Here is a 21695-nt window from a genome sequence, read left to right on the forward strand (position 1 = left end):
TTTTATGTCTATTTCATCTCTTGTCCAATATTATTGGATTTTCAATATCTCAAGGCACTCAATTTTCTATGGGGTTGCTTCTTTCTAATCCCTTCCATTCTTTGCGATTTCATATCTTATCAAACCCTCTCTTGAGATTTCCTATTTATATTGGACCTCGATTTGTGACTACCCTTTTGTGGGCACCTCACCATCTTCCCAACCTTGTCTCATCTCCTACAACTCTCCCCTAACCTATTGGAACAACCTCTCTCCTTGTGTAGCCAAAATTCCCCATTACAAGGATTGTGTATGTTGGGGGATAACATATTATCCAGAGCATTGAAATTGGGGGCATGCAAAGGCTCAACTCGGAGCTAAAGGTTTGTTGTCATGATTTCAAGATCTTGCTCCACCTCCTATCAAGGTAAAACTCTCATAAGCTAATAAGAAAATAGCTAATTAATGGTGCCTTCTCTCAGATACAGAGGTTCTGGCTGATATGATCAATTAGGTACCTGATTCAGGTCATATAAATGGATGATACAATCAATACATATACACAATGGATCTTTATTGGAACATGAAGTATTTGATGGGAAAATTCTTATTGGATAGGAACTAAAACCCAGAGGACCTCCTCCTATCCATGGAACATCTGAATTAGCACTTGGCATACCTAGTTCATCAACTAGAGTTCATCAAGAAGAACATGACACCCCTCCTACTGCTAACTACTCACTGAGCAACAACAAGGATCCTATTCAAGTTACAACATAGATTTGGATCCCTCCTCCTAGTCAATTTCCTCTTTTTATGGTTTTAGTTTATCCAATATGGCTTTCTTTTCTTCTTCTCAATGCCTTGAAGGCTCAATTTTCAATATATATGTATTTTCAATTTTGACTCTTCAGGAAACATTTTGTCTTTTGCCTCCTTGAAAATAACACATTTTTTATATGGTTGAGTTTCCCGAAAGGCACCCCACAGTTTATGAGCAGAAACCTTCAAATCTATCTCCACGCTCACAGATTGTTTTATTTTTTCAGCTGAAGCCTTACCACAAGCATAACAAAAACAAAATTACGAGTGTTGGAGGACAACCAATGTTGGAAGAGGTGAGAGGCTTAAAGGAGTATAATAAAATAATATTGTATTATTTTTTATTTTATTTGAAATTGTTTTGAAGTAGATGTGAAGTGGTAATTTAATAAATTGATTTCGGAATTATTTTTTTTATGGATATATTTTTAGTTGAGTTTACTTAAAATTTGGCTCAAAATGTAATTATTTAAATTTTGTAAATTTTGGTTGATTTTTTGTTTTTGTTTTGTTTTTTTAATTAATTTTATTTAAAATTTGATAGGGATTAGTTGGAACTATAAATTTGAATTGTGAATTTTCATAATTCAAATAAACTTATGCTTAAGTTATTAGAATATTAAATATATTTCTACCTTTAAAAAAACATTTTAAATCATAATAAAAAACAATAATATGCTAAAAAGAAGTCTAAAACTTAGAATAATAACACTATTATCTTCAACTTACCTTTAACAGAGTAAAAATATTTTGAGGACTATATTTTTTTATTGGTTGACCGATATTTTTTTATTTTATTTTATTCAAAATTGTTTTGAGCTAAAAATAACCTCGCGATTTTTTGGTTCTTTAAGTGGATATATTTATTTTATTGAATTTCCTTGAAATTTAGTTAAATGTTATAATATAAACTCTACTCTAGAAAGTCTTTATCCCTTCACTTTATTCAGTTGGGAAGGATGATATAAAAGAAAATCATCCTTTCCAACTACGAGGTCCGGGGCAATGCCCCTAGACATTTTTTTTGGACAGTATATTAGGTCGGCGTACTTACCTATGATTTCGTGCATGCGTTTTGCACATGGTTTTTGGTATGATGGTTTTATGCCTATGGTATCTTGTAGACTTGGTCAAGCGAATTATGATTATGTTCTAATTCAAGGTTAATGGATTGGGTTTATGAATACTTCAACATGTATATATATGTATTGTAACATTGAAAGGAAAATAATGAAAAATCAATTTGTTAGTCCGAGTTTTGGGAACGAGGGGAAATCTTTGTGTATTTGTTTTGTGTTTCTCACCTTTTTAGAATTCATATGCAGGTAATTTTTGTACAAGGTTAAAACCTACAAAAAGTATGGCACTAAAGGAAGCCAATATATTGGGACTTCATGTTAGTGTGATAACGAATAAATCCTCTGTATAACATTGTGATGTGCATCAAGTAACTTAAAAGGAGGATACTTAAGTTTGTTTTATAGTTAGAAATGAACATCAAAATCAATTTGTGTTTGCTAAATAGTTCATTGCCTAATTCTAGCAATAAATGCATGGCATTGGAGGGAACCAACACTTAAGGTCTCAACAATGTTTGTTAGCGATTGTGCATTTGTATGATTGTTATGGTTATCTTTAAATGGGTCATGTACCTTTTAACAATATGTAGTCTTAATCTCGTATATAAAACCAAATACTATCTTAGATTGACTTTAACCTTTTATCCAAAAAGTATCTAAGCAAAGCAATTTTTTATTTTTATTTTTATTTATTTATTTATTTTTTAGGAAAGAAATCATTGTCCCTCTCAGCCAAAAGTTAGAAGGAGGTTGTTAGTACCAGGCTAACCCATAGATATACTCATTTAAGAGTTCACAATGCTCAAAGTCAGTACAACAATATTTATTAAGGCATTATAATTCATCATGTCAATATCAAAAATTTGAACCAGAGTAGAGAAAATAACAACCGCACTGCAAGATTACCTCAATTGACAAAAAAACGAAAAAACTTATTATCAAAATTACTTAATTTTATAATAATTTATATAAACATATTTTACTTTGAACTTTCCAATAATACAATCAATTAATTTTCTTTTTTCAAAATTTAAAATATTAATTTCAAAAATTGAATTTACTTAAATAATTATATCATAAAATATAATCAATTAATTTATTTTTTCTAAGATTTAAAATCTTAATTTCAAAAATTGAATTTACTTAAATAATTATATCATTTATGGGTACACTAAAAACTAAAACTACAATTAAAAAAACACGTCAACTTCCTAACAATGACACTGAATGCTTGGACACCTAGATTTGACCTCATGCCAACTGTGATGTGCATTATTCGGTGAACTCAAGATTGTCCGCAGCTTTTTAATTTTTTATTTGTATGTGATGGATTGGCTTAGAATGGTTTGTTGATTCAAAGTTTAACACTCAGTCGTAGGTTTCACATCGCACAACAGTTGGCAAATTACATGCGCTCTGCGTTTTTAATGACACATGGGGAGCTTTAACAATCCACATCCCTTGAAGATCAATGATAACACTCCACATCCTAAACACATATTTTTATTCAACAACTTTAGTTACATGAAAAAATATTAAACTCGCAACCATGAAGATGTTTTTGAATATCAAGTAGGACAATTTTCTATAAGTGATGCAAGACAATTTTTTATATTGAAGTATCATGAATAATCCACACACGGAAAAATACTATGTTTCATATATACAACATTATTATCATGATTAATATTTTGATACATCCATGGCTTCCTGAAAGATTAGGAAGGAGGAAGTGAATCTGGTTCTCAAGTATCAATATCAATGCAAAATACAATTGTGCATCAATTAGAAGTAAGTTGTTTTTTTATTAGGCCGATAGGCCTTCCTTTGAAAGGGACTTTCGTCGTTCTTTTGATTCTCACGCTGACACCTGGCGGACTGGGCAATTTGATTAGTATTTGTTCAGGCTTTTCTCATGCTGACACCTGGTCGATCGCCTCTTCTCACTCCATCGTTTCAATTCCCTCTGCAACGACTTCGTTCGCATAAGCAGCCTCAATTCCCGTAATTTTTCCGATGTTTTCGTTGTGGCTAAGGGGAGTGGGCGGTGGTGGACAGTGGAAAGGGATATGGCACAGCTGGAACAATGCAATACCCCTCAAAGCGATCGGCATACCGTTATTAAATTGGAGGGTAAACACCCTTTTCTTTGGCACGACCATTGGCCTGTTCTTGATTATGCCAGAGTCTTTGAATGCCTGGTTCTTGTTGATAATTTGTCCGCCGAAGTCTCCAGAGTTGTATCCAAGCTAAAGAGCTTAAGCTCTCGAACTGGAATTGATCAGAATAAAATCAGAATGAGCCCATTCATATTTCAACCCAAATATGTGGCGGTTCATATGAGAATTGAGAAAGACTGGATGATCCATTGCAAGAAGCTTGAGATGAGGTCCAGAGCTAGAAATGGCAAGGACTTGAAAATTTGCAGTAGTAAGGAGGAAACAATGAAGAGGGTTGCTCACATTCCTGGACTGGAGAAGCCCTCTGTTGTTTATCTGGCTGTTGCCGACGATCTTTTAGAGGACAGGGTGCTGTTAGAGGGATGGAGTGACTTCTTAGCCCCTTACGAAAAGAAGAAACTAGGTGTGCTGGATGTCTACTCAAAGTATCCCTATCTCATTCAATCTGCAATTGATTATGAAGTATGCCTGCAGGCTGATACATTTGAGGGGAATAGCTTTTCTACATTTTCGAGTCTCATAGTGTTGCAGAGGACCATGAGAATGGATAGGGCGCAGGATTGTGAAGGTTCAACTGTGGCTTCTTATGCTTACAACATTGAAGGCCGAGCAGGAGGAGCTAAAAGATGGGCAACCAACATGTCGGATTTGAGCTAAAAGCCTGGTACCCCTGATTCAAGCTTGCAGGTTGCTCTGGACTATGCTTGCGGTCTTGGAGGTGCAGACTGTACAACAATGCAACAAAGTGGCACGTGCTGTAACCCAGATACTGTTTTTTTTCATGCTTGCTATGCTTTTGACAGCTACTACAAGAAGAATGGCATGGCCCCTGGTACTTGTGACTTTGCTGGCAATGCAATTGTGACTACTCAAGATCCAAGTAAGCTATATGCCCTTATGCGAAGTTTGTTTTTTGCCCCCTGTTTTTCTTTTCATTGAATTTCTCAGTTTATATGGACTCCTATGGCCCTGTGGTGACGATAAACGTTTTATCCACTTTTACATAGTTTGTTGTCTGCTTGTTTTGTTTCACTGCGTCAACTTCTTGGATACCTTCCGCTGAGTCTCATCTTTACATTGTGTTAGATGATAGTTGAGTTGCATGCTTATGATTCATCTACCCACTTCCATGCCTGGTTGAGCTCATCTGAATGCAAAGACATCCTCCACTGATATACATTTTCCAATTGTAGGTTCCACCATGATAAGTGACATGATTATAGACCCATTTCCTGCCTGTTGTCTGTCTTAAAACTGCATGCAACCTTCAAATGTAAACACTCGTTATGGATAACTTGTATTGTTCAGGATATTTCCTTTTGGTTTAATGATGGAACTGTGTGATGTATTAAGAGAGAGTTATATTTGTAGGCAATCTGCTCTTCTGCATACAACATAACTTTCATTTATGCATGGATATATTGCATATTATTTTTTTCTTTATTGATTTTGTTATGAGAAGCTAAGGGTATGCATACTAAGTTTCATTTATACCCACTCTGTCTTCTACAAATTTTACTGTTCCAGTTTATATGAATATTAAAGACGTTTTTGTTTTTTGTGCACCGTTTCGGTTCTGCTAGATTCAAGATATTTGACTGTGATTAATATGCTTGACATTATACATTTTCGAAAATCTTCCCTTCATGGGTTAACATGATATACAAATTGAGGCTTGAAATTGTGTGAGATTGGAGAATGCATTGCACTCATGCAAATCTTCCTTTATGGATTTTGTGATGACAGGTACTGGGACATGCACATTTCCACAAAGGTATATACTAAGGAACCGCATTCCTCCTCCTATCTTTTGTTCATTTTTCTGTTCTACAATAAGTACTTTTTCAAGTTTTCATACAGAATTGAGAATCAAGATTTACTGGATTTTTGATATATTTTATGTTATATCTCAGCTTATAGTTTTGTAGCATTCTGATTTTTCCAAATTACTTGCAGCAGTAGCAGTTCATCACTTCTTAATACAAGCATACCTGCATCTGGTGGCTTGGGTGGTACTAGTATTCCACCAACATCGAGCAATAATGGTGATGCAACATCCATATTCTTTTGTGTTCCTGTTTTCTTTGCTTTGTTTTCTTTGATTGTATCTATGATGGTCGGAAAACAACTTTAGAGGATATCAATCTCTATTGGGTGAATCGAGGAGAAACATCAAGATGTTTTAGTTGGAATAGCTAGTGTAGACAAAGAGCTAGAGGATGTACAGGAAAAACTCTCCAGAGTTCAATCCCATTTGTCCCAACATTTTTTTTGATGTAATGGGGGGAACGCTAGGAGAGACTTTGAAAATGGGTACACCAGTGCAGTTCAGGTAATTCTTTCACTTTGTAGGAAAGAGAGGTTAAATATAGTTGGTATGCAGGTTTCACTGGGACAAATTGGTTCCACATTTTTTAGTTCACTATCAAGTAAAAGCTTTACAAGAGCAAACAATTGTCCATTTTCAGCAGCGTCCTTATTTCATGCTATACTCCTTAGTTTTCGGAATTAAGAATTTAATTAACAAACTTTGGCAGCAGAATAGCTCTGCAGTTGTCCTACCTCAGGAGTGTCCGAGGTGTGAGCACTATGTGGCAACAACTACTTATTTCAGTTGCATCTTCCCGTGCGTTGGAACATTGTTGGTAGAAGCAAAAATGCTAGCAGCGGCCAGTTCTGAAGACCTAAATGCCTGTATCAATTAAAATCCAATAAATGATATAGTGTAGCAGATTTCTTCTAGGAGCTTCTTGGTATTCAAGCAAAAAGAGTATATCATTATCACTGTTATTAAAATCCATCTTGTATTCAAAGCCATGCTCATCTTCTTGGGTCTGGATGTTGTTGTTTGGATGGATCAATCATCAAACAGTGTAATTGACAACTACTATGGAGATGTGGGCCTTGATAATGAAACTGTTTTAAAAGAATGGTATCTCATTCTCATCTTCTTGCTAACCTTCATTCAAATATTTATTTTAGCTGTCTTTTGCATTTTCCTGTGTGTTAGGAATAACTCCTCCTCCAACAACAATCACACCAACAACCGCTACTACCCCAATCACAACCCCTACCACCCCAACAGTTACCCCTTACACCCCTCCCTCAACACCTACCACAACAACACCGACAACCAACTCAAGCCAAAGTTGGTGTGTAGCAAAGCCTGGTACCCCTGATTCAATCTTGCAGGTTGCTCTGGACTATGCTTGCGGGCTTGGAGGTGCAGATTGTACAGCAATTCAACAAAGTGGCATGTGCTATAACCCATATACTATTTTTTTACATGCTTGCTATGCTTTTGACAGCTACTACAAGAAGAATGGCATGGCCCCTGGTACTTGTGACTTTGCTGGCAATGCAATTGTGACTACTCAAGATCCAAGTAAGCTATATGCCCTTATGCGAAGTTTGTTTTTTGCCCCCTGTTTTTCATTGAATTTCTCAGTTTATATGGATTCCTATGGTCCTGTGGTGACGATAAACGTTTTATCCACTTTTACATAGTTTGTTGTCTGCTTGTTTTGTTTCACTGCGTCAACTTCTTGGATACCTTCCGCTGAGTCTCAATACCTCTTGCAGAAGCTACAGTTTATGTGCATTTTGTATGATTCTTCCTCACGATCACGCTCTTCAAATATGATCTAATAGCTTTTTAACAGAGAATGGGAGATTAATGGTGCCTCAATACCAATTGGTGTTGTTCAAAACAAATTGTTATATACTATTGTTAAATTGGGTCTATATTTATTTCAGAATTAATGAAGTTTGTTCTTGAAGATGTTTAGATGTTTGTTCTTGGTGGTTTATGTACATTGCAAACACAGCCGGTATTTAGCCATCTCCATTCCCTCTTAGGGGTTTATTGCACATCTCACGCTCTGTATCTCTGTGTTTTCTCGAATAGATGAATATATAATAAAGAAATAAGAGAATCACAAGTCTGATTGTTGACATTTTTTATTATTACCAAATCTTACATTAGTATTTTGCGTTAAACATAGATGTTTGTGTGAGGTCCTGGGCCTCAAATATACTTGACGAAGATGACACAGGCTGGGTTTTTAACTTTTGTTTCCTCTACAGTGCAAGATATTCAAGAGGGCAGTCTTTAATCAAATGGCTTGTCATTTGTTACAATTGCAAACACAGTTGGTATTTAGCCATAGGAATTCTCACTGAGGGTGTTGTTGCACATGTCATGTGCTGTACATCTTTGTGTTTTGAACTTGTTATCAGCCATTAATAGTTATATTCACAAATTGATGAATGTAAAGAAATACAAGAAACACGACTCTGGTTGTTGACTTTTCTTTCTTTATACACCAAGCCATAGATTTGTATTGAATATAAATGTCTGTCTAAATGGATGCGCTCATGGGTTGCATATAGGTACAAGATGGCAGAGGATTGCGCAGATGATGACGATGATAAATCATCAATCAGTGAGCTACGTAAAGCGACTGAGGAGGAGCTCAATCTGCACAATTCCTTGGCTGAGGTACAATTACATACTATGTTTTGCTGAGTTGTGCTTTTCTCTAAGATCAAATCATTATGTGTAGTTTCTGTTACATAAGCTTCCATATATCTAGTGCGATGCCTTGTATATGAATTTAAATGTGACTTTATGATTTAATTGGTATTTGGATTCTGTGCTAGCTCAATTTGGTTTCCAGCAGGCAAAACGTTTTTAAACTAATTCCCCTCTCTTTAGGGTCGGTAGTCAGCCAGAAAAAATAATCTGAATTGTATTCCATGCTTAAGACTACTTTAAGAACAGAGATTTGTGTTTTATTTTCGTGTCAACCCTTTCTTTAATATATATCTATATGTGCCCTCTTCCAGGAAGCAATGTTTTAACTTTTGCCCAATTATTAGTAATGAAATTAGTTTTGTGAGTTAAAAAAAAATTATGTTCTGGACTTGCATGTTTTGTAATGTTATGTTGTTTAATTTGAAAGATGGAATTTTCTCTGAAGCTTAGAGTCTTCATGCTTTGGCTTCATAAACGTGACAAAAATTGTTCGCAAAATCTTTTTAGATTATTGTCTGAAACTTACACTCTTCATGTTTTGGCACGATGAAAGTGACAACAAGTTTTTCTAGATTGCAGCATGCAAAAGCACATCTGAATGAAAGGGTTCTGCTAGAAGGAAAAAACAAAATTTCATTGAGAGTTTAAGAAAAACTTGATTCCCTTGAGTGTAGTTGGCAACCTTTATTGGATGTTGAGAGTTTTCCCACAGAAACTGGGATAACAGGGAAATTGGGAATCTGACCACAGCTTCTTCAGCAATCTCCCATCCACCAACCCTCTGATAAATCCAGTGCTCTCATATATATGTGTGTGTGTTTTGTGCCATACATGAACTCTTAAGAAATTTCAAAAGCCTTCACCTAATGCAATCCTCCAGGTTTTTCAAGACACCAAAGAAAACTACTTACGATCAGTTTCTTAAACATGGAAATTTTACAACACACTGCTTCCAAAACAACCATCCAAAAGGTCATTACTATATAATAGCTTGATTAGAAATAGATTGAATGAGAAGGTCCAGATGGGGTATTCAATCATCTCCATCCATCTGTTCTGCATCCTCAGTGCTTACTTGGACAATATATTAGCCTTCATATTTATCCCTTGCAGACATGCTGAAAAGATAATGACATGGAATTTTTCCTTGCTTCTCTGATTCCGTCCAATGATGGGCCAGCTGCAAATTTTCCTGATTGAAATTTCCATTTGACCTCTCTGCAATGTGTTTGGAATCTCTTATCACCTGTAGACAATTTAAACCTTTCTCTATTGCTATTTTCAGAATCTACCAAAAAGCATAAAGTTCTGCTATGTTATTTGATCCATCTCCTACAGCTTTGCTTTGAAACTGATCTCGTAATTGTCTCTTAAAGTAATGCCTCATGATCCACAATAGCTGGGATTACCTTGACAAGCCTCGTTGAAATAACTCCACAGTATTGTTATATATATATCTGGGGATCTTAGTATTATTTGTTTCTTTTCCTTTAAAGGTGGCTGTGTCCCTTAATATGCATATCTATTCTTGTGTCAAACTTGATTAGTAATAACATCTTTGTTTTGAATTCTTTTCATTTCTTGCTAGCCAAATAGCTCAAGTCACTGTACAAGGACAGTCTGATGCCCACATGCAGTTAATACAGAATGTATTTTGAAAACGAGGATTTAGTTTTGTAGTGCTTGAATCATCATTTCATATTGGTTTTCATTTGTTAGTAGCCAGATCATTTCTCTTACAATATGATTGTAATATCTTTTGTTTCTCTTACAATATGATTGTAATATCTTTTGTTTCTCTTCTGTGGGAAATTTTGTACAGGAGTTCAAACAATGTATATAAATAGAAAGATGCAGAAAATGACAGTCAAATTTTGTACTCAGAATTATGACAAGAAATCCCTTGCTAGGTTTGTGAGGAAAGAGAGCTTCAACACCAGTTCTGTCTCCAACCGCCAAGATGATCAGTACGCTACTAACATGTTTAGTGAATAATTTCTGCTATTCTCTTGTAATCTATAGGCCCCCAAAGCTCCTCATAGGTGAGAATATTTGCAGGATGTTAATATTGTTGTAAGTTTGTAGTAGTTGTGGAATGACTTACTTTTGTGCTGCTTCTCATCTTCAACAACAAGAGTTTCTGTGGTGAATAAGCAGAATCCATGTCCTGCCTTGTGAAGCAGCTCTCCACTGTGATAGCATTCTTTGTAATGTCTCTGATAAATCCTTTAGACTTCTATTTCATTCTGTAATATGATGGGATTCACTCTACAAGATTAGGGGATTCACTCTACAGAGTCCATGTCATACCTTCTGAATCAGCTCTCCACTTATCCTAATTTTCTCTGTAATGACCCTAATAAATCCTATATAATGAGATTTCATTTTGTAATATGATGGGATATGAAATTTCTCAGTTTTACTTGTAATAGGATGGGATTTCATTCTGTAATATCATAGGATTTCCCTCTGCAATATTTGCTACTAAATTTTACAATTCCAAATTAATAATCCTATCGGCCTCTCTTTGTACCTTTTGGGACAATTACTAGTAAATTATTCTCTATATGAACACATTTATGGATGTGAACATATTTTCATTCACGGGCGAGTAAAATAACATCCGAAATGTTTAAAGATCGATATTATTTTTTATTTTTTTTGTATGAGGTTTTTATTTTAAAAATTAAAAGAAAAATCAATAATTGTTGTTATAGCTAGCTCTTTTTAAGGGTCGAATGATTCTTATCAAGTTTACTTTAGAGGGTCTATCTGTGTATTGGTTTACTCTTATGAAGATAGCAAAATCCATTGTTAATCACATTTGATGATGCCTAACTAACTTTCTATAGAACGACAGGAATAAAAGTCCTTTAAAGCATTTGATCAAATGGGACACTCTGGCTCAGCCAAAGCATTGTGGTGGATGAGGTTTCAAAACCCTTCAATGGTTTGCCTTAGCACTGGCCATGAAAAGTTCATGGAGGGAATTTACATGTGACAACATCTAGAGCATAATCATTATGGACAAATATTTGCATAACCAGTCGGTTATGGATTGATTATGGTCTTAACCAATCGAGCTTTCAAATGTGATGTTGCATTAGGCTTATCAATGGGGGTCAATTTGTTAGGCATGTCTTATACATATATTTCAAAGTTATGATCCCATATAATTGGTTGGCCTTCATTTTAATTTCATCTGTCATATTCTCTCATACGATTGGCCCATTTATGCTAGCAACCATGCATAATACACACATACACTAGCATACTTTCAAAAACTACAAAGACGTGTTTTACATCACTATACTTTGCTTAATTTTTGCAATCATTTTTCTGCATTTCTTAACTTCACTTTTCAAAAAAACTAATGAAACATTTCAACAATACCATGTGTCCTAGGGTTGCACATATATATAAGAATTGCAATGTTTCTCACTTTATTTAGATGATCAATGATAGACAAGTCACACTGCCTTGGGGAGATATTAACATTACATTGTAATTCAATCAAAGTTTCCAATTTTTATTCTGCATTATAATAGATAGACTATATTTTATATGAACTTTTCAAAATAATTCATGAAGCACTCCAACAATAACCCTTTGTACAATGATTGCACACACTCTGGGAAAAGACTTAAACTACATCCCTTTTTTCTTGTAATATTTTGATTGAGGTCTATGTAAACCTCGAGTTACAAGAGTGGCTATTAACTTCAAGGGATTTGACTAGATTTGACCTTGTGACTATGATAATGAAATTTTTAAAAGCAGTAAGGTAGTGAGTATAAATTCATTGTGCAAAAGAAAATCAAGAGAGCGAACAAAAATTTGAGTAATTTAATGAATAGTGAGATGCTAAGAAAATATTGAATAAGCTTAAGAGGTTAAAGGGAAATAATAATAAAAGATGACGATATTGAGTAGTGAAGAAAGAAATTAAAGGTAAAAACACTTTTGAATTTTTTTCAACTTTTATGAAATTTGTCTTTTTTTAATATGAATCAAACTTGGTATCATCAATTTTATTTTTTATTTTTTATTGTGCATTTGGTAGACATAGAGTATTTTTTTCTATTAGAGAAAACTAACATGATAATTTGAAATGTCACAACGAATGTTTAACTGATGTATCTTGTTTGATGTCAAATCCTTTAAAGGCAATTTCATAAGTGAAGGTTCATTTGTTAGGTATGTTTTTTGAGTAATGGGTGTTCATGCCATTTTTTGAAACAAGGGTTACGAGATGAGGAGAGATTCGGGGTATTATGTCTCAAGTGAAATCATTTCAAGGAAAATTCATAAGCTAAGGTTCATTTGTTAGGCATCTTTTGTGAGTTATGGGTGTTCATGCCATTTGTTGAAACAAGGGGGAAGAGTTGAGGAGAGAGTCAAGGTATTCTATATTATTCTCCAATTTGTTTTTTTTGGTGTTGTTGCAACTTGCAACTCTAAATGTGCATTAATGGAAATTATTTTAGTCATATATATTAACTAAAAACACACCAAGGGCTTGATTGGTTGCTTAAGTGGGGATGGTGATATCCTCCCAACCAGAGTTCAATTCCTGATAAGTGTGTGTTTTATCCCATCAAACAATGTGGTTGTTGTGGCCATTTTTTCTATATGGGTGTGAATTTTCTCTAAATTCTAATACAATATCCCATATCTTTACGTGTGCTTAGTGTTAAGCTCTTAAATTATTATAAAAGCATTTTCTTCTTCTACTTCACCTTTCTATGTTCCTAGTGATTGAAAGAGATATGGATTTGACATGGTGCAATTCTTCATATGAAGAATAATATGAATGTTGATGTTTCCATGACCTATTTTTTCTATTAATTTATAAGTTCTCTTATGTTGTTTATTTTCAATGTCCTAAGAAAATGGTCTCAGGTTATCACTAATGACTTGGTGTATAGACAATCTTTGTACTTCATATTTTGTTTGTCTTAAATGACTTTGGAAGTGAAGGGTTCTCTATGTGCTTTTTCCATTAGTAAAATGGTTCCTTTGATTGACAACACTATGATCTTCTAATCAAGTCATATGTGGGGCAAGCACTATGATCTTCCTATCATGTGTCTAGTCAATTTAACGTCTTAAATTTCTCTACATAAATTATCAATCTGGGTATCGTAAACTGATGAAGTGTGGTGCACCATATGTGCTTAGTTAACCATTTTTCTTACTTCGTTGTTTTATAGTTTATGTTGTTTTGGAGTTTTGTTTTTGTTGGTCTCCTAAAGTATTCTAATGCAATGAAATCCTAGTTTAAAGTTTTAAGAATGCTTTTAAAGATCAAGTGTGGATGTATAATTGAAGACAAGGCTTATGATTCTTATGATAATTTCCAAACTAGCACTTCAAAGATCTCAAAACATGCTATCTATAAAATCAGAATTTGAACAAAAGTGTAAACATGCAGCTATATAAATCAAGCTAAATATGAAGTAATGAAAATGAGGTTACTGTCTCCGCTGTCCATCTAATTAGAGAAATAAAATCTAAACTACTGCATTCAAAACCAAAAATAAAGAAGCTGGAAAGTAGTCACTGATTTCATCCATAATTCCAATATTTCGTCAATTAACTTCTAAAACGGGGTTAAGCTAAAGACACCGGAAATAACGTCATATGGCATGAAAGAATGACATTTAAAATATTTTACTGGCAATCTAATGAAAGAAAAATCAAATTACTTCACCTACAATCTGATAGCTCACCAATTAACTTCTAAAACGGGGTTAAGCTAAAGGCACCAGAGATAACATCATGTAGCATAAAGCACTAATATCTAAACTGTCTACTTGCAAACTAATGAAAGTAAAATCAAATTACTTCACCTACAATCCGATAGCTCACCAATTAACTTCTAAAACGAGGTTAAGCTAAAGGCACCAGAGATAACGTCATGTAGCATAAAGAACTGATATCTAAATTGTCTACTTGCAAACTAATGAAAGCAAAATCAAATTACTTCACCTACAATTTGATAGCTCGCCAATTAACTTTTAAAACGGGGTTAAGCTAAAGGCACCGGAGATAACGTCATATAGTATGAAGAAATTGATATCTAAACTATCTAAAAGCAGTAAACAAATTTCACTAAAATAAAAGCATAACAACTAGAATTAAAAACTAAAGTTCAACAGAGGAAGCAAGTCTAAGATCACCACTTGATGTGAAAACTACATTAAAAAGCTCGAGCAAAAACTAATAATAAATACAAGAACATGTAAAGGAAAACTAATCTATAGTCAACCGGTTGAACACACTTGCATGAATGGAAAATCTAAACTATCAAACTTGAAAGCAATAAAATGACATACTTGAATGAAATCAAAGCAAAAATACAAAGCGAAATCTACTCTACCTTACATTCTAATGTGCTACGTGAAATCTACTTCACATCTCCTTCCATGTTGAGAACATCAAAGCTTTATTCAAATTCTTCAAAATTACAAAGTACAACAAAGCTCTCTAAAGCTTTCCAAAGCCATCAAGGAAGAATTACAAGCTCCAAGCTACCAATTCTAAACTCTAAGCTAAAGAACTAAAAGGCCAAGCTAAGCTAACAAATGAAGGAGAGAGATCTCTTATTTATACAAAAAGATGAGAAGCCATCTCATTAATGAGAGTCCATGAATCTCTCCCTCTACCTTAAGAGTCCTAATCAAAATAGGAACTGATAAGACACATATATTCTTAGAGTTTCAATACAATTAGGAGATGTGACACATATCCTCATCATCTCATGATTATCTCCACTCAAATTCGAATTTGGCCTTAGGGTGCCACATAAAGGTCTTCTATAAGCCTCCTTTTAACCTACACATGTCAACAATCTCAACCCACTTGTTAGGTATAAACATATGCACATTATTTTCTAACTTTTAACCACAAATTCACTTAAAAAGGCTTAGAATTAATAAAGTTTGGAAAAACATAAATGTGGCCCAATGATAATGAAAGTGGAATGAATGTGGTGACATAGTAGTGTAATGGAAATGAATGACATTTTCAAGACCCAACATACCCCCCAACTGAAGCTATTGCATGTTCTCATGCAATATATATTACATTAATTCTTTTTATCCTTGAGCTTTGGCCTAATTTTGCATAATATCATTTGATAACTTCATATTTAAGCAAAGTGTCTTACTTGAATTGCAACATGGTTGGTTTTTGTGCTACAACCATTTTTTTTGTTGTTGCATTCCATTTTGATCTTTGAACTTTGCATAATGATATTTTGATTATTGTTGCAAAGTATATCTTTATTGGATTGCATGATGGTTGGTTCTTGTGTGACAACCATGATTTTTTTTGTATCCAATTTATCCTTAAAGCACTTTTTGAAAAGCCATTGTATGCTCATAATAACAATGTAATAATTAATATATGTTGGAAGTATGTGGGTTCCTGAATATGATATGGACATGGAAAGATATGAATATGAATGTATTCCCCCCCCTAATTGATGCTATTGGCAATTTTATGAAATGAGGAAGAGAAATGTGTTTCTAACAATTATCATTCTAGTTTTTTATGGAATTCTAAGGTCAAAAGTTAGAAAATGACGTACCTTAACTTACCCTTTGGAATGGTTGAGTTGTATGTGTGGTGGCTACAAAATTCTGATCATATTCTTCTTCAAGTGGCTGAACAAGAGGAGTCATGGATAAAGAGTTAAGATGACTTTTTATTGCTTGTTGAATCTACTCTAAAATGTTGAAAATAACAATCTTCATGTCTTCAAAACTCATTGGCACAATTCCTACTATGTGAAAATATGTTCTGATGTCGAACATAGCAGGAAATTGTTGACTTAGTGGCCATTGATGGATGCCACTAGTCAACACGAGAACTCTCACCTTTGATGACAATGAGAGTCAAGATGCCCAAACACATCTTGCTAGGTACGAATAGTTTCGCTGATGTCGAGTCACCTAGAAGATCTGATGAACAAGGGACATTAATGTATTCCCATTGTTTGTCAGCATGAAAACTTGCCATTAAGGCATGCAAGATCAAGGTGTCTTTCCAAGGAACTTAGACTCAAAGGACTATGGACTCAATAATTTGAATTGAAGCAGGGCTTATTTGCGGAATGAAAATGACAGGAAAGGAAAGATGAAAATGGAAGATGGCAATGGAGAACAGAAATGGCAATGGGTAATAAGCGTGTGAATGAGCCTCTTGCTCTTATTTGTGGGTTATGAATGGACAAAAAGAGATGGAAGTGTATGTGAATGTAAATGGAAAATATGGAGGAAAATGAAATGAATGGTTTATTATGAGGTATGAATGTGATGGAGACAATAGTATCTGAAAGTTTTTCAAATGTTTGGATCTGATTTTGCATCAACATATTTCCTCTTTGTTGCTGATCATTCTCTTATGAAACAAATTGGTCTCTTAGAGAGACACCATTCTCTTGTAATCATTCGTCCTTCCTCTTGGAACCTACAAAAAAAACTAATACTTCTTCTGCAATAGAATGTAAGATTATGAAAGGAGAGAGGTGATCAATCTCTATAGTTATGATATTTACACACAAAACTAAGAATTTGTATTAATGAAACAAGTTCTTAAAGGAAAAATCAAAAGAATTTATACCTGCTTTGGAATTAGTGCCTCAAGTTGAATGTTGCTTATTTTCAGAAATTTATTTCATTATTTACCATTTCAAACTCTAATGATGGATTTTTCATTGTGTAGATCTTGTTGAGATCTTTCCAATGATACTTGAATCATAAAAATCTGATTTCGTATGAGAAAATTACGCTGATTTGAACAATGAGGTTTTTCAGCCGTGGAATTGGAGAACAACTGCGGAATGACTTTAGCTACAGAACGCGCACAATTTCTGTAGCTAAAAATCTTGAATAAAAATTTAGCCATTCATCTTTCATCATCAGTGCAAAATTAATCAATACCTTCAGAAAAGTGAATAAATAACTTATTCATTTCATTGATTCAAAATTATTATTTTTTTTTTTTTTGACATGCGGTGACTTAGTGATAACACACACCTTGAATTCCCTTTGATCGGGGTCTTTTTCATCGACTTGGATCAAATGAATAGGACACCATCCATGTACTGACATTTTCCCAGCTACCCATGTGGTTCGTTTCATCTCTTGACACCTGTAACCTACATAATTATGAAAATGGTTGCGGAATTGCCGGTTAGCTGCGGAATAGAGCTGCATTTCGCAGCTAAAAGACAACCAACCATCAGTTTTGAATTTTATTTATTTATTTATTTATTTTTGTTTGTACAGAGGATTATTCTGCAGACCAACTACTACAACACTCGAACTTGTTTTGGATTTGACAATTCTCAAGAAACCATTTTCCAAAATTTCATAGTTGCTGAATGAGATAGCCATGGTCTTCTACATTTCCTTTAATAGAATTTAGCTGTTTTTAGTTCAGGTATGCATATACTGAGCCATAGCTCATGTTTAAGACAACTCGGACCAAACAATAGTTCTAAGGTTTCTCAGAGCATATCATCTTATCCGTATCTGGATACTTACAACTTCTTATTGTAGTGAAAAGGACAAGGCCATGTTTCTCACAGAGGTGAAACAAGCAGCTTCAGCAATCACAAGCTCTCCAAATGAAGGCCGTAAATTTGGATCATTCTGTTAGCATTCAGAAATAATCTTTGCGGCATATTGATCAATTTACTGTGCAAATAATTTATTCCTTAAGCCACATCAAGAGCCATAACCGAAAAATACAGAGATAGAGTTGCAAAAGATTCAATCAAATAGACCACGACACCTTGGCATAACGATGTACGAGTTAAAAACAGAAGGTGTGAGGCATGGCGGGAGATGTGGTGGAGAGTTTCAGTGAGGAAAAGCCACACTTATCAGTTCATTAATAATCTATGAATTTAATTGTCTAAGAGTCCTTCCTTCCGAATCTGAAACACTCACATCATTTAAGTATCCGTTCAAACAGTGTCGTATTCAACCATCTTGCTGTTAAACGGGAAGTGGCAGAGCAGGTGTTAATGAGTTACAGATAGGTGGTAAGAGGCGGGAGATGTATAATCAACAAACTGTTAATTATCAGCACGCCATTGATTTCAAATCGGAAGAAACCGAATTAAATCAACTGCTAGTTAATTAATTCAAATTCTGTTTTTTCCTCTCGCGGCCTGTAAAAATGGGCTCCAAAGAATCGAGGATATCTCCCAAACCGCTTCAAATTGCTTAAAATGATTTTTGGGTTATCTAATTGACCCTATTTCCGAAAAACCCATGTTTTATTTTTCCCAAATTTGTCTCTGTTTGGCCATATCGTGCAATTGAAGTTTGACATTTTTTTTTTGCGTTTTTGTGGATTAACGTTTTTACTGTTCTACACTTTTATGAATTGTTGCATTCGTCTTTTTGGTTTTATTTTCAATTTTCAGCACAGAGAAAGCAAATGAACAGTGATCTAAACCTCAGATCTCAAAGTTTTATTTTATCCTAGCAACATACTAAAGAAATCGTACTTCAAAACACATATGTTTGGGTTTGCCATGTGCAACGTTGCTTGCCTCGTGACAGAAAATGAAAATGAATCTTATGGTGTGGACATCACTGAACTATGCAAGGAGGGACGATTGGACCAAGTTTTGGATGGATTCCCATAAACTAGCAATTTCCTGTCTCTTGCAGTTCTGCATCGATGCAAGAAAATTTGCAGAGGGTAGACAGATTCATACCCATATGATTAATAAAGGATCCATCCTCGACATTTTTATACAGAATCACTTATTTTTTAATGAGTGTTGAAGATTTTCACTAGTATTGGCATGTTGCTGTTGATTACAAGAGTCAGACAAACAACTAAAGGAGGTTATTGCAGTTTTTTTTTTTTTTAAATGTTTTTACAAGTTCGTTTTAAGGCCAAAGCTTGAACAGGAATGCAGATTTCTTATTAAGGCCACAGTGGAAACTAGGATTGAATATAGCCATTGATTGTTTCTTTTCTTTTCTTTCTTTCTTTCTTTTTTTTTTTTTTTTTTGAAATTGTGAAATTTTATAAGAATGATTTAATGATTTTCAATTTCAAGCAGTAAAGACTTCAAGTAAAATATACTAAAAGCAGGACTTTGACTGAAGTCTTAAGCTGATTTTTTTATCAATCTGGGTTGGGTGCGTAGGATAGGATCCATGTTAGGATGATTTCAGAGATGTCCATGTGGTCGGTTTCTTCATTGGATGCATGTAACATTCTAAACCTTGGAATTAGCTGCGGAATCAGGCTCCATTCCGTAGCTAAGTTGCAAAATCTTATTAAAATAGGACACAGTGTTTTGAGGGTCACTACAAACCATAACCAGTCAATCTTGGACCACTGAACCTATCAAAGCAGTTGGATTTCATTTTTTTTTAATTTTTTTTAATTTATTTATTATTGTTTTTTTATATTGAATCAATTGAAATAATGAAGTTTATTTTCTCCCCTTTTTTTTCTACATAAAAATCATTTTTCTGATCCTCCAGATCACACAAAGTGCAGGAGGAGAGCATACTCAAGAGATTATTAATGTTTTTAGATGTAAGAAATAAGGTCTCCTAATTACATTTCCTCGACATCGGTGCCAAAATGTCTAGTCAATTTAACGTCTTAAATTGCTTTACATAAATTATCAATCTGGATATCGTAAACTAATGAAGTGTGGTGCACCATATGTGCTTAGTTAACCCTTTTTATTAATTCGTTGTTTTATAGTTTATGTTGCTTTGGGGTTTTGTTTTTGTTGGTCTCCTAAAGTATTCTAGTGTAATGGAAATCCTAGTTTAAAGTTTTAAGAATGTTTTTAAAGATCAAGTGTGGATGTATAGTTGAAGACAAGGTTTATGCTTCTTATGATAATTTCCAAACTTAGCACTTCAAAGATCTCAAAAAATGTTATCTATAAAATCAGAATTTGAACAAAAGTGTAAACATGCACCTACATAAATCAAGCTAAAGATGAAGTACTGAAAATGAGATTACTGTCTCTGCTGTTGATCTAATTACAGAAATAAAATCTAAACTATTGCACTCAAAACCAAAAATAAAGAAGCTGGAAACTAGTCACCAATTTCATCCATAATTCCAATATTTCGTTAATTAACTTCTAAAACGGGGTTAAGCTAAAGACATCGGAAATAACATCATATGGCATGAAAGGATGAAATTTAAACTATTCTACTTGCAATCTAATGAAAGAAAAATCAAATTAATTCACCTACAATCCGATAGCTCGCCAATTAACTTCTAAAACGGGGTTAAACTAAAGGCACCTGAGAGAACGTCATGTAGCATAAAGAACTGATATCTAAACTGTCTACTTGCAAACTAATGAAAGAAAAATCAAATTACTTCACCTACAATCCGATAGCTCGCCAATTAACTTCTAAAACGGGGTTAAGCTAAAGGCACCGGAGATAACGTCATGTAGCATAAAGAACTGATATCTAAACTATCTACTTGCAAATTAATGAAAGCAAAATCAAATTACTTCACCTACAATCTGATAGCTTGCCAATTAACTTCTAAAACGGGGTTAAGCTAAAGGCACCAGAGATAACGTCATGTAGCATGAAGAAATTGATATCTAAACTATCTAAAAGCAGTAAACAAATTTCACTAAAATAAAAGCATAACAACTGGAATTAAAAACTAAAGTTCAGCAGAGGAAGCAAGTCTTAGATCACCACTTGATACAAAAACTACATTAAAAAGCTTGAGCAAAAACTAATAATAAAATACAAGAACATGTAAAGAAAAACTAATCTACAATCAACCAGTTGAACACACTTGCATGAATTAAAATTGCATGAATGGAAAATCTAAACTATCAAACTTGAAAGCAATAAAATGACATGCTTGAATGAAATCAAAGCAAAACTACAAAGCAAAATATACTCTACCTTACATTCTAATGTGCTCCATGACATCTACTTCACTTCTTCTTCCATGTTGAGAACAACAAAGCTTTATTCAAATTCTTCAAAATTACAAAGTACAACAAAGCTCTCTAAAGCTTTCCAAAGCCATCAAATAAGAACTACAAGCTTCAAGCTACCA

General features: G+C 34.1%; 1 pseudogene; it reads left to right on the top strand.

Annotated features, from left to right (window-relative positions):
- The first annotated feature begins 3808 nt into the window (after window positions 1-3808).
- On the top strand, window positions 3809-4717 carry LOC149250695 (O-fucosyltransferase 23 pseudogene; annotated as a pseudogene).
- The last annotated feature ends 16978 nt before the right edge of the window (window positions 4718-21695 follow it).

This window comes from Pinus tabuliformis, chromosome 7 (genome assembly GCF_031772625.1).
Source record: "Pinus tabuliformis cultivar Carrire ecotype Pingquan chromosome 7, CPIR1, whole genome shotgun sequence".
Classification (NCBI taxonomy): Eukaryota; Viridiplantae; Streptophyta; class Pinopsida; order Pinales; family Pinaceae; genus Pinus; species Pinus tabuliformis.